This window comes from Aethalodelphis obliquidens, unplaced genomic scaffold (assembly GCF_003676395.1).
Source record: "Aethalodelphis obliquidens isolate GAN/ISIS:26980383/991018 unplaced genomic scaffold, ASM367639v1 scaffold57, whole genome shotgun sequence".
In the NCBI taxonomy this organism is placed as follows: Eukaryota; Metazoa; Chordata; class Mammalia; order Artiodactyla; family Delphinidae; genus Aethalodelphis; species Aethalodelphis obliquidens.
In genome coordinates this window covers 4,116,926-4,130,931 of record NW_020838001.1, presented here as the reverse complement: position 1 = coordinate 4,130,931, position 14,006 = coordinate 4,116,926, and the positions used below count along the sequence as shown (strand labels likewise).

The window sequence follows — 14,006 nt, the reverse complement described above, 5'->3', positions numbered from 1 at the left end:
CAACAGGAACTCTCATTCACGGCTGGTGGGGATGTGAAATGCTGCAGCCACTTTGGAAGACAGTTTGGTGGTCTCTTATAAGACTAAACACACCCTTACCATACAATGCAGCAATCACACTACTTGTTATTTACCGAAAGAAGCTGAAAACTTATGTCCACACAAACATCTGCACACAGATGTTTATAGCAGCTTTATCAATAATGACCAAAACTTGGAAGCAACAAAAATGTCCTTCATTAGGTAAATGTATAAATAATCTGGGGTAGATTCCAACAATTGAATATATTCAGTGCTAACAAGAAATGAACTATTTAGCCATGAAAAAACATGGAGGAGACTTAAGTGTGTATTACTAAGTATAAGAAGCCAGTCTGAAAAGCCTACATATTGTATGATTCCAAATATATGACATTCTTGAAAGGATAAAACTATGGACACAGTAAAAAGATCAGTACTATCAGGGGTTAGGGAAGATGGAGAGATGAATAAGTGAAGTATGGATGACTTTTAGGGCAGTGAAACTACTGTGTATGATACTGAAAAGGTGGATATGTAATTATAATTTGTCCAATTTGTCCTATAGAGTATAAAACAGTACAAGTCAACCTAAGGTAAATTATGGACTTTGGATGATAATGATGTGTCAATGTAGGATCATTAGTTTTAACAAAGTACCACTTTAATGGGGAATGTTGATATTGGGGGAGCCTACGAAAGGTAGTAATTTTAGGGACTTTCCTGATGGTTCAGTGGCTAAGACTCTGTGCTCCCAGTGGAAGGGGCCTGGGTTCGATCCCTGGTCAGGGAACTAGATCTCACATGCTGCAACTAAGAGTTTGCATGTTGCAACTAAAGATCCCACGTGCTGCAGCTAAAAATATCCTGTGTGCTGCAACTAAGACCTGGTGTAGCCAAATTAATTAATTAATTAATTAAAAAAAAAATTCTGGGGAAAAAAAAGGTAGTAATTTAAAAAAAAAGAAAATGTTGTCAGTGACCAGACCATGAAAAGCCTTATAAACCTTTAAGGAGACTGGATCTTATCCTAACAGCATTAGGAAATGGCTGGTGAATGTTGTATTAGTTTCCTATAACTTCTGTAACAAATTATCACAAACTGGGGACTTAAAACAAGAGGAATTTATCCTCTCATAGTTCTAGAGGCTAAAAGTCCAAAATCGGGACTTCCCTGGTGGTCCAGTGGGTAAGACTCCGCGCTCCCAATGCAGGGGGCCCAGGTTTGATCCCCGGTTGGGGAACTAGATCCCGCATGCATGCCGCAACTAAAGATCCCGCATGCCGCAACGAATTTCCCGAGTGCAGCAACTAAGACACGGTGCAGCCAAAATAAATAAATTAATTAATTTTAAAAAATAAAAGTCCAAAATCTAGGTGTCAGCAGTCCCCTGCTTCCTTTGAAAGCTCTAGGGGATTTTTTTTTTTTTTTCCTCTTCTGTCTTCACCTGGCTCCAATGGTCCTTGGCTGTGTCTGCCAAGGAATCCCTCCAATCTCTGCTTCTATCTTCACAGGGCCTTCTTCTCTGTGTATAAGGAGACTTGTCATTGGATTTAGGGCCCACCCAGCTAATCCAGGATGATCTCCTGGATTAAGTTAAGATCCTTAACTTAGTTATATCTGCAAAGACCTCTTTTGCAAATAGGGTCACATTCACAGATTCCAGGGATTAGAACACGGACATAGCTTTTTGGGTACCACCATTCAACCTACTGCGATATTAAACTACGTAACACACACCTGTAGGGTTGCTGAGTTAGTTAAGACTCTTTAAGTGATGTTTGAAACCTCCTCTGGCTAAACCAAGCAAAGAAAGGGGGTGGGGGAAAGAAGGTTACTGGAATATTACTGGGAAGGTCACAAAATTGAAGAAAAGTGAACAAGCTGGCCTTAGAGAGGCCCAGGGCAGCGCCAAGGATCTCATCAGTGAGAATTCATGAATTATGCTTTAGATCAGGCATTGGCAAGTATTATTTTCTATGAATGACCATGGTCTGTGTTAATATTTTCAGCTTTGCAGGCTATACAGTCTCTGTCGCAACTCCTCAACTCTGCTGTTGTTTGTGAAAGCAGCCATAGAGAAGATGTAGGTGAACGAGTATGGCTGTTTTCCAATATTTATTCCATGTTCATTAACAAAATTTTCCAACTTGATTTTTAAAAACAGGAAACGGTCTGATTAGTCTCCTGCAAGCCATATGCCCACAGTACTGTGATAGAGGCACCCACCAAGACCAGATGAAATGCTGAAGCAGTCGTTGCCCACAGGAAAATCAAGATGCCCCTACCAAAAAGAGAGGGGAAGATACTTCCCAGTATCCTTGTATCTGGATCAGCGAATGAGTGTAGGGATGGGCCAGGCATGGAGGACCCCACAAGAGTAAGAACCACCATAGTTGCAGCTCTCATGAGGCTCACAGTCAAACTGAGATGTACACCAATCAAAGATGTATACCGTGAGTGTACAGTAATAACTGAGACACACACTCCAAAGGAGAGAACATAGGTTGACATTAGGGTTTCTCAACCTCAGCACTATTGACATTTGGGACTGGATAATTCTTTGTTTTGGGGGCTGTCCTGTGCCTTGTAGGATGTCAAGTAGTGCCTTGGACTATATCCACTAGATGCCAGGATCAAGCCCCACCCTACCTTTCAGTTGTGACAACTAAAAATATCTCAAGACACTACCAAATGTCCCCTCAGAAGGGCATAATTGCTCCTGGTAGAGAACCACTGGTCTACAAGGAAATGCGGTAGGGCAACCTACCTTCTTCTGGCGAATCAGGAGGGCTACTCCAGGGGAATGATGTATGCGTTGAGGTCTGAAGCGTGAATAAAGGTCACCTAAAAAAGGAGAGGAGACAATCACAAACCAGATGAGACAACAGCAAATGCAAAGGTGTCTGTGGCTGGAGAGAGCATATGGCATGCTGAGGAATTCAAAGAAGGGTTACAAGAGTGGACCCGAGCATGTGTAGTTTGGACTTTTGTGAAGCCACTGAGAGGTTTTAGCAGAGCAGTGACAGTAACATAGCTAAAACAAACAAAACGAGAGAGCTGAAAGCAACAAAAAACCAAAACACTTGTGGCAGTGGAACCAAAGAGAACAAGAGAAGATATTTGGGAGGCTATAGCTACAAACTTGGTGAGAGGTGAAGACAGAGAAAAGTAAAAAGATTCAATATTAGAGGCATTAGGTGATGGATTGGAAATGAGCTAAAGGGGACAAGTTTCAGATGTGACTTTTAGGTTTCTGACTTGGGCAGAACTGGTGGTACCATCCACCAAGGTCAAGAGCATAGAAAAAGGACCAGGGATGGGTAAGGATGGGTGAGGGAGCCAATGATATCAACCTTGCACAGGTTGCATCTGAAATGCCTTCAAGACAGACAAGGGGAATTGTCGATTGGGAGGTGGCTATAAAGATCTTGAGCCCAGAGGAGAAATCACGGCTGGGGGAGATATACTTGGGAGTCCTCAGGACAAAATGATCACTAAATCTGTGGGTGCAAACATAGAGTGAGAGAGAAGGTCTAGAACCAAGCCCTAAGATCTCCAACATTTAATGGCCAAGACGAGGAGACAGCACTGGCGAGAGAGACCAGAGACCAAGGAGTGAGACAGAAGGGCAGCCAGCGGAGCGTGGGGAAGCGTGTGTCCTATGAAGGAAGGCATGGTCAACAATATCAAAGGCTGCTGATGTCAGAGAAGGGGCAAAAGACTGAGAATGGACCCCTGGTCAGTGACCTTGGAGGCCTGGGTGACCTCAGCAAGAGCTTTTCCGTGAGTGATGAGAGTAAAAGCCAGACTGGAGGTGACTGAGGAATGAAGGGGAGGTGAGCCAGTGTAGACTTCGCTGGGGAGGAAAGAGAGGTGGAGAGAGAGATTAGTGCTGGGGCTGCTGGTGGGAATGTAAACTGGGGCAGCCTCTGTGGAGAACAGTATGGAGGTTCCTCAGAAAACTAGAAATAGAACTGCCATGTGACCCAGCAATTCCACTCCTGGGTAGAGATCCAAAAAAAACCAAAAACACTAATTCAGAAAGATATTAATACATGCACCTCAGTGTTCACAGCAGCATTATTTACAATAGCCAAGATATGGAAGCAACCTAAGTGTCCATCAACAGATGAATGGATAAAGATGACATGGTATATATATATGTGTGTGTGTGTGTGTGTGTGTGTGTGTGTGTGTGTGTGTGTGTAATGGAATACTACTCAGCCATAAAAAAGAACAAAAATTCTGGTGGGGGGAGATAAATTAGGAGTTTGGGGTTAACAGATACACACTACTATATATAAAATAGATATACAACAAGGACCTACAGTTTGCACGGGGAACTACATTCAATATCTTGTAATAACCTATAATGGAAAAGAACCTGAAAATGAATATAGATCTATCTAGATATGTATATTCTTTATACATATATATGTATAAATATATACATCCCGTTGCTGTATGCTTGAAACTAACACAACATTGTAAATTAACTATACTTCAATTTAAAACTATTTTTTGAAAAAGGACGGAATTTTGCCATTTGCAGCAACATGGTTGGATTTGGAGGGTGTTATGCTAAATGAAATAAGTCACACAGAGAAAAGACAAATACCGTATATCACTTATATGGTGAATCTGAGAAATACAGCAAACTTTCGAATATAACAAAAAAGAAGCAGACTCACAGACACAGAGGACAAACTAGTGCTTACCTGTGGGGAGAGGGAAGTGGGGAAGGGCAATATAGAGGTAGAGATTTAAGTCGTACAAACTATCATGTATAAAATAAGCTACAAGGATGTATTGTACAACACAGGGAATACAGCCAATATTCGATAATAACTATAAATGGAGTATAACTTTAAAAAATTGTATATAAATAAAGTTAAGTGCTGAAGTTGGGTGAGGCTGGGGAGGGTTGGGGAGTTCAAGCCGTGGGTATTGGGGCATTTAGAAATGTCAGTGGGAAGGATCCAGCTGAGAGGCAGAAAATGATCATGAAGAAGGAGGGGTACGGTGGATGGTGTGAGACCTCTGAGAAGGAAGGAGGCCATGGAACCCAAAGTTCTGCTGGAGGAATTCTCGTGAGACAGGGGAGCTCCCTCTCGGATAACGGGTGAAAGGAGAGAACAATAGTGAGGCTGGCCTGGTTGGCAGGAAGTTAATGAGAAGAAAAGAATGGGCAGACAGGGGTGGAATACAGTGGACCCATTTTGGGGAATGGCTACTCAGTCTCTTTTTTTCCCCTCTGGAAATTGCCCCTTCTTCAGGTCTACATGGGAAACAAAAACGGCGGAAAGCTGAATGCCACTTTGTCCAACACAATACTGTCCCCTGGCCGCTTTTGATTAGTCCAGGAATAGACACTGCATGCAAACTGGGTCAATCAGAATCCCTGTAAACATGGTGGGACCCTGGCAGCCAGTTTGCATCATACCATAGCCCTCTCTTGGCCCAGGCAAAATAATTTTCTTGATTCACGGATAGACACCTCATCCAGTCCATGAAATTGGACGTGAAGCTAGGATATTCAGTCTTATCCCGGACAAATTTTTGCATAGTGGGGATGGAAATTTAGGAGATTTTGATGGTTGCAGTTTCTCATATGTAATGCATAGGGCATGGAAATGCATACGGCATTATTTTGTTGAGAGGGAGATCGAAGCAGAGGCAGAGGAGAAGCATTTATGAGAAGGAGGGTCCTGAGAGCTCTCCAGACCCTAGTTCCAGTCTTTCCCTGACTATATGTTCTTGCTTCCACAAGACTTCTCATAGCCTTATGATAAATTCCCTCTCTTTCTTAAGCTACCTTCTAGTTCTTGCATCCAAGTGTCCTTACCAATTCAGCAGGGGAGTAACAAGTTGAAAATTTTATTTGAAGGAGTCCCTGAGTCATTTAGTCATATGTATCCATAAGATTAGGGAAAACTCAAATAGCGTGAAATGATGAATAATTCATTTCCGCCAACAAAGCTGAATGTAATGGTAATATACCTTGACATGATAATATTAAGAATAAAATAACTGGGCTTTTTCTAAAAGTTTCTTAGGGTACATTTGATCATAAGGAGGCACTTGTTCAAGCTAAGTCAAGCAAAAAGAGGAATTCATTGGAAGGACACAGAGATGGGGACCTCATAGCAGCAATGGTTGCAAGTACAGCTGGTACTCATGAAGAATCGGGGCTGGTCCATCAGAAGTAGAGCGTACTGTCTCTCAGGAGCCGAAGCCAGTGGCTGGATCCCTCACCTCTGCAGTTCCCCTGTATCTGATGCCCCAGCTCTAGCCCTACACTACCTCTTGCCTGCAGCAACCAACACCCTTGAACTAGTGTCTCTGGTCCTAGTTCCAACACCTGGAAAACAGAATTAATCGCCCCATCTTGGGGCGTGTCTACTCCACTCCAATCTACCGTGGACAGGTGAAATTGGGGCTAACACAGAAGCTGCCACTGTCCCTTCAGAAAGGGCTAGGGGGATGAGCAGTTCTCAGCGAGGGCATGAGCTGGGCCGTTCCCCCAAGAGGGACCCTCTGCACCCACATGCAGCACGTGGCAGCACCCACGTGCAGAAACTCTAGGGGCTGCCATGCCCAAGTCTCCCTTCAGAGCGACACTTCTCGGGGTGCTTTTGTCCAGAGAAGCTGCCTTACTTTCTGTTGTGTGACCCTCGCTCCCAAACCACACCTGATTGGAGCAAAAGGTGGTCCCTGTGATGGTCAGGACAGTGGTAAGAAATTCAAACGACCCGAAGCAAAAGAGACAAAGGGCGACTGGGAGGAAATTAACAAGCTCACTCAATGAGGAAGGACAGAAGTCATGGTGGCCTTGAGGACGAGTGGACCCAGGGACTCGGGGTACTCTGTCTGGACCTCTGTCTCTCCACCTGTCCCTTTTGCTTCTTCCTATGGGGTGTTTTCATTCTTACCTACGGCAGACGTCATCTGTGTTCACACAGGGAGCATGGTAGCTGGTTCCGCCGGCCCCACAACTAAGAAATAGCAGCCTTTCTCCAATTTGAGCTTGAAAAATCTTCCATAAGGACCCACTGTAGTGTACACCACATTCTGTTTATCCAGCCATCCATCAGTGGACACTTGGGCTGCGTGCACTTCTATTCTTTACTATTGTGAATAACGCTGCTATGAACATGAGTGTACAAATATCTCTTTGAGACCCTGTTTTCAATTCTTTCAGATATATACTCAGAAGTGGAACTGCTGAATCATATGGTAATTCTATTTTTAATTTTTTGAGGAACTGCCATACTGTTTTCCATACTGTGCTCCATTTGACAATCCTACTTTTGCTGACTTTTTTTGTCCAGTAGTCTATCAATTGTCAAGAGTGAGGAGCTGAATTTTCCAAGAATTGTTGTCGAATTGTCTATTTTTCCTTTCAATTCAGTCGATCTTTCCTTCACTCACTTTGGGTTAACCAACAGAGGTTGACACGTACATATATACATTTATAATTGTTATATCTAACTCTTCTATTGACCCATTTATCATTATGATTTACCTTTAAGTCTTAAAGTCTCTTTGTCTGATATTGATAAAGAAACCCTAGCTCTCTTATGGTTGCTGTTTGCATGGTGAATTTTTTTTCTATCCTTTTGCTTTCAACCTATTTGTGTCTTCGAATCTAGGGTGTTTCTGTTAAAGACAGTACACAGCTGGGTCTGACGTTTTGATCCAGTCTGACAGTCCCTGTCTTTTGAAGTTTTTAGTCTTTGCACATTTAATGACATTCCTGATATGACTGGATTTATGCCTATAATTTTGCTATTTGTTTTCTATTTGTCTTATGTCTCCTTTACTGGGTATTTGACATTAAATATGTTTTCATAAACCACTTGAATTTATCTGTTGATTTTTTCTACGTTTTAAAAGCTATTTTATTAGTGATTGCTATGAGGGATTACAATATGCATCTTAATTTAGCACAATCTGCTTCAAAATAATATCAACTTAATTTCAGTAAAATCTGGAAACTTTGCTCCATTATGGTCTCATCCCCCCCACCAATCCTTTGTGCTATTACAAACCCAACCATACAGTGTTACAATTATCACTTTGTCCAATCTTATATATTTTTTAAAAGGCAAGAGAAGAAATCGGACTTTCCTGGTGGTGCAGTGGTTAAGAATCCACCTTCCAATGCAGGGGACACGGGTTTGATCCCTGGTCTGGGAAGATCCCATATGCTGCGGAGCAACTAAGTCCGTGTGCCACAAGTACTGAGCCTGCATGCCACAACTACTGAAGCCCGCGTGCTTAGAGCCCGTGCTCCGCAACAAAGAGAAGCCACCACAATGAGAAGCCTGCATACCGCAACAAAGAGTAGCCCCTGCTCGCTGCAACTAGAGAAAGCCCGTGCACAGCAACGAAGACCCAATGCAGCCAAAAAAAAAAAAAAAGGCAAGAGAAGAAATGGAATCTACTTACAGAATCTTTTATATTTACCATTTCTGGTATTCTTCATTTCTTCTTGTGAATTCAAATCACTGCCTAGCATCGATTTCAGCTCGAAAAACTTCCTTTAGTATTTCTCGTAAGGCAGGTCTGCTAGCAACAAATTCTTCAGTCTTTGTTTATCTGAAAATGCATATATTTCATCTTCATTTTTTATATTTGCTAGACTGAGAATTCTTGCTTGACAGTGTGTCTTATGTCAGCATTTCAAGTATGTCATTCTGCTGCCTTTGGTCTCCATTATTTCTAAAGAGAAGTCAGTCGTGAATCGTATTCCCCTTGTTGCTTTCAAGCGTAGGAGCACACGTGGGCAAAAATGTCAGAGATTCACGGTGTTCTTGCCTGAAGCTTGGTCATGTTCATTAAGAAACGCTTCTCAGTTTGTTGAATGCCTTCGGTCAGTTTGCACAAGGCTGCAGTGACTATTTTTGACAGTGTTGTCCAGCTTTGGGAGACAGGATTTGTTGATCCCACTCTGTCGTCACGCCAGATGTGAGAAAATGGTTTGTCTTTCTTTCAGGTGAAATGGAAGCCGCTGAGGGGTATCAAACAGAGGAGGGACATAACCTGATTTTAAAAGATCACTCTGGGTACTTGCATTTATTAATTTTTGCTTCATAAGAAATTACCCCAAATGTATTGGCTTAAAGCGACACACATTTATTATCTCATTGTTTCTATAGGTCAGAAACTGGGAAGCAGCATAGCTTGGTGTTTCTGATTGAAGGTCTCTCGCAAGGCTGCAGTCAAGATGTCAGCTGGGGTTTGAATGGGAGGGGGAGACACACTTCCAAGTTCACTTTCTTGGCTGGTGTAGGATGCCTTAGTTCTTCACCACGTGGTTCTCTCCATAGGTCTGCCCACACCTTGGTGTCGATCTTCCTCCAAAGCAAGTGACCCAAGTGACAGTGTGACCAAGATGGAAGTCACAGTGTCCTTTTATGACCTACTCTGTGAATCTCACCCTGTCCCTGCTTTCTTCCATTCATTAGAATGAAATAGCTACGTTCAGCCCACACTCAAGAAGACGGAAAACTAAGCCCCACCTCTTGAAGACAGGAGTGTTCAAACACTTTGTGGTGGCCGGTGAGTCACTTTGGAGAAGCAGAAAGGAAGTTAAGGGATGAAAACTGTATACCGTCTAAATCGTACGCACCATTGCTAGATCATTCTCATCAGATTAAAGTTTGTTCATGGGATACTCTTGGTCAAAAACCATCATAGTTTTCCATTGCCTATATCCCACAGGAGGAAGGTTAAACTCTTCAGCATGTAATTCAAGGCATTCCACGATCTCACCCTATTTCCCATCCTTCTCTCCCACGGCCCTTTTCTCTTTCCTATGATCAACCAAACGGAGCCATTCCTTACTTCTCACACCTTCCCTCCTGGTCCTTCCCCTTCAAATGCCCTTCCCTCTAATCTCAACGTGCTCAAGTTCTGCCTACCCCTTTAGTATCTGCTCAAAAGCATTTCTCCCAAGAAACAGTGCCTAACCATCTCAGTCAGAAGTGAAATAAAATGGGCAGGAGGGAAAAAGAAAAAGAAATAAAATAAAATGTCGTTAAGATCTCACTTATATGTGGAATCTAAAAAAATGATACAAATGAACTTATTCACAAAACAGAAACAGACTCACAGACATAGAAAATAAACTTATGGTTACTAGAGGGGAAGTGGGGGGAGGGATAAATTAGGAGTTTGGGATTAACATATACACACTACTATATGTAAAATAGATAGTCAACAGGACCTACTGTATAGCACAGGGAACCCTACTCAATATTCTGTAATAACCTACATGGGAAGAGAATCTGAAAAAGAATAGATGTATGTATATGTATAACTGAATCACTTTGCTGTACACCTGAAACTAACACAATATTGTAAATCAACTATACTCCAATATAAAATAAAAAAATTTTTTAAATTAAAAAGTAAAAGAAATATGAACATAAAAAAAGAAGTAAAATCTTCCTTTTCTGAATTTCAGGAAAACTTTATCAGCACTTCTGTCACAGCCAGTGTCATTTTCACCTTCATATTTAAATGATCTCTCTCCTTAGTGAACTTTCAGCTTCTTGATGGCATGGGTCATGGTCGCCTTGCTCCCTCTGTGGTGTGTAGCCTTGCATCGAGAAGTTCAGTAAGTATTCGTTCATTTTACTTGCATCATAAGGATACAAATTATAGCCAAACAATACGGGAGTTTTGCAATCTTTGGATTTTTTTCCTTTATGATAAAGTGATTCGGCAAAATTAAAAAAGAAAAAACTCTGTGGATGTTTGGAGAAAAGACTGAGAAAGGCTCCTGCAGTGTCTAGGTGAGAATTAGTGGAAACCTGGACCAAGACGGTGGCAATGGAGATGGGGAGAAGTGGAGAGACGTGAGGTGTGTTTTTAAAGTGGGACTGATACAGGATTTGCCTTTGGATTGGATGGGGGAGGGGAAAGAAGTTAAGGATGACTTGCAGGTGTTTGGTATTGGTACCTGGAGCTGGTGGCCCCATTTCCTGAGAGGGGAAGAAGGCAGAAGCACCACGTTTGGGGTGCTAATGGAGATGTTGGGATGCCCATGGAGAAGCCTAAGGGTGAGGTCAAGGGGCAGTTGGGTCGGTAGATACACGAGTCCGGAGATGAGAGCAGACACGAGGGCTGCAGGTACAAATTTGAGTTCTCAGTATAGAGATGGCTTTAAAGATGGGGGTGAATGAGATCCCCTAGGGAGAGAGTGGGGAAGGGAAGAGTCCAGGCCTGAGTCCCGAGGCTCTGCAGTGTCTAGAGAACAAGTAGAGGGACAAGAGGGGAAGGAGTCTGAGACAGAACAGCTGAGCAAGGAGGAGGAAAACCAGGAAAGCGTGGGGCTGCCGATTCCGAGGAAGGACAGTGTTTCAAGAAGCCCAGAGCTGGGCTTCCCTGGTGGCACAGTGGTTGAGAGTCCGCCTGCCGATGCAGGGGACACAGGTTCGTGCCCCGGTCCGGGAAGATCCCACATGCCGCAGAGCGGCTGGGCCCGTGAGCCATGGCCGCTGAGCCTGCGCGTCTGGAGCCTGTGCTCCGCAATGGGAGAGGCCACGACGGTGAGAGGCCCGCGTACCGCAAAAAAAAAAAAAAAAAAAAAAAGAAGGCCAGAGCTGCCTGTGCATTTACTCTCGACAGATCAAACAGACTGAAGACCCAGCGGTGTTCTTTGGGTACAAAAGAAATGTTAACATTGGCAAGTGTAGTTCAGTGGCATGAAGGAGACGGAAGACAGAGAGGAGTGGGCTGAAGCACGACTAGAAAGTACCTATATGATGAGGAATTTAAATATTGGTGTGTTTATTATACACTCACCGGATAAGACCCTTCAGATTCTATCTGTCCAGCCTCCTAAGCCTCTCCCAAATGTACTCACTTCATCCCCACACCTGCCTCAGTCTCAGTTACCATCAAGTCTCACCTGGATGTCTCATCCACAGCATCCTAACTGGTCTCCCAACCTCCACTTTGCACCTTTCAAACCCTTTCTTTATGGCGGCCAGAATGACCTTCCGAAGACCCTACATCTGACATGTCACTCTTGTGTTTAGAAGCTTTCAACGCTACCCATTACCCCAGGGATAAAGTCCAAACCACTTGTAAGTTTCTAGGGCATATGGTTCCTGCTTGGATCTCTGTCTCTCTGTCTCTCCCTCCCCATTTCATCTTTGCTCTCCAGTCATTTTCTTTCACTGTCATCTTGGATTTTCTCTACTGTGCCCTCTTTGTATTGTTGTCCTCCAGGTTCAAGTCTGAAGTCTCAGATTAAACATCATTTCCCTAGAAAGGCTTCCCTTGACCTCTCTCTCTGAGGTCAAGCCCTCTCCTCTCCGCACTTTCCCTATCATCAGAGACATTTCTTTTCTCTTTTCTGCCATCAGCACTAGACAAACAGCGTCTATGGTTTACAGCCCATAACCCCGAGTAGGCACCCAGTAAGTATTTCTTGAATGGATTAAATGAAACCAACTTCTCATTTCCAAGGAAATTCTCCACCAGAATTTTTCTGAAATAGGAAAATATCTTAAAAGACTTTAGAGTCCTTGTTTTCAGTAATGCAAGCTAATTTGGACATTTTAGATGAGGCTTTTCAAAAACAACAGGTCAATGATATCTCAGGAGGCAAGACCTATAGATTCAATTATTCTCAATCATTGCTACTTACAGACGGAATGTAATGCTTTCACTAGGGATTGTTTGTTAATCCATTTAATAATAAGTAACTTTTTGGTTGAGAGAGAGGTGAGTTAAATAATCCCTGATTCCATAGAAGCAATTAGTTATACATACATTAATTTGCCTGCTTTCAATTCAGGTACTGTTAAAAAAAATTCCAAGAGGAAAAGTAGTGGGAGTTTAACAGCCATCCATTCTTTGCAACATTTTCAGAAAGCAAATGAAAATGAACCCTGAAACAAGCCAACAGCAGGGACACTCATTAACTTAATACACTTTAATCTCGTGAACAGAAGCTGGAGCCGAGTCACTTAATCCAGAGCCGCGGACTCCCACCTCTGGACACCTGCAAGACATCCAGGCATGGGTGTTCCCATGGCACCTCCAATCAGCACGACCCAATCTGAACTCATTATCGAACTCATTAGGGTCCCGTGCAGAAACCAGCCCGCCCCCTGGGCTCTCCGTCTCCGTGGTGCTCCACCCCTGGCACACAGGCTGCAAGTCTCAGGAACATCTTCCCGGGCTGTCTCCCTAGCCATCCCCAAGTCTGCTGCATCCTCAGGACTTAACCTCAATCTCGCAGCAGGCGCCCCGGCCCCTTCTTAGCCCCCGTTAACTCTCACTGAGGCCTCTTAACTTGCATTCCCAACTCCAAGTTCCCTCATCCTTATCATAATGACTAATACTTGCTGAGCACCTACTGTGTGCAAGCTCCACGCTTGGTGCTCTACATATGTTAATGCATTACATCTTTCCGAAGAGTCCTCAGTGAAAAACCCAACTCCCCACCACCACCTCCCCAAGCCTACCTCTCCCACTTCATCCAGGATTCTCGCTGGCCTGCCAGGTGCCAGTCTCAGTGGACTTTGGGTTCCAAGGACACACGCCCAGCCTCTGTCCAGCAGCTCTGTTCTCCTGGTGTTCTCTCCTTGGTCCGGCTTGCTTTGCTCCTTTTGCCATATGGCTCTCAGCTCAAATATAAGTTTCTTAGAGACTGCCAAAGTTGGGCTCTCCTATTATCACAGAATACCAACCGGCACTTGTCACGCTCTGTTATTGTCTCATTTGTTTGTTCCCTCAAGTGAATACAGGCTCCCCCAGGGCGAGGGTGATGTTCGATTTGTTCACCAATGAGCTCCAGGAGTAGCATAGTGCCAGGCACTTAGGGACACACAATAAGCAGTAGTCAGATGAGGAAAGAAGGGATGCATGAAAGCACAGTGCTGATGAGCCCTCTGTAAGTGGTGGCTGCGATCTATATATCTATACCTGTATATACATATATATTCTTTTTCAGATCCAGAAT

The 14,006-nt window shown here is 43.5% G+C and overlaps 1 long non-coding RNA gene across 1 annotated transcript in view; it reads right to left on the bottom strand.

Annotated features, from left to right (window-relative positions):
• Positions 1-10,024, bottom strand: part of LOC113609527 (uncharacterized) — a 94,689-nt gene extending 84,665 nt beyond the window's left edge. Inside the window, exons 1-2 of the long non-coding RNA XR_003428666.1 lie at positions 8,492-10,024; positions 2,790-2,866 (exon numbers count right to left, since the gene is read on the bottom strand). This is a non-coding gene — a long non-coding RNA (uncharacterized LOC113609527). The remainder of the gene's footprint in view (positions 1-2,789; positions 2,867-8,491) is intronic.
• Between the last annotated feature and the right edge of the window lie 3,982 nt (positions 10,025-14,006).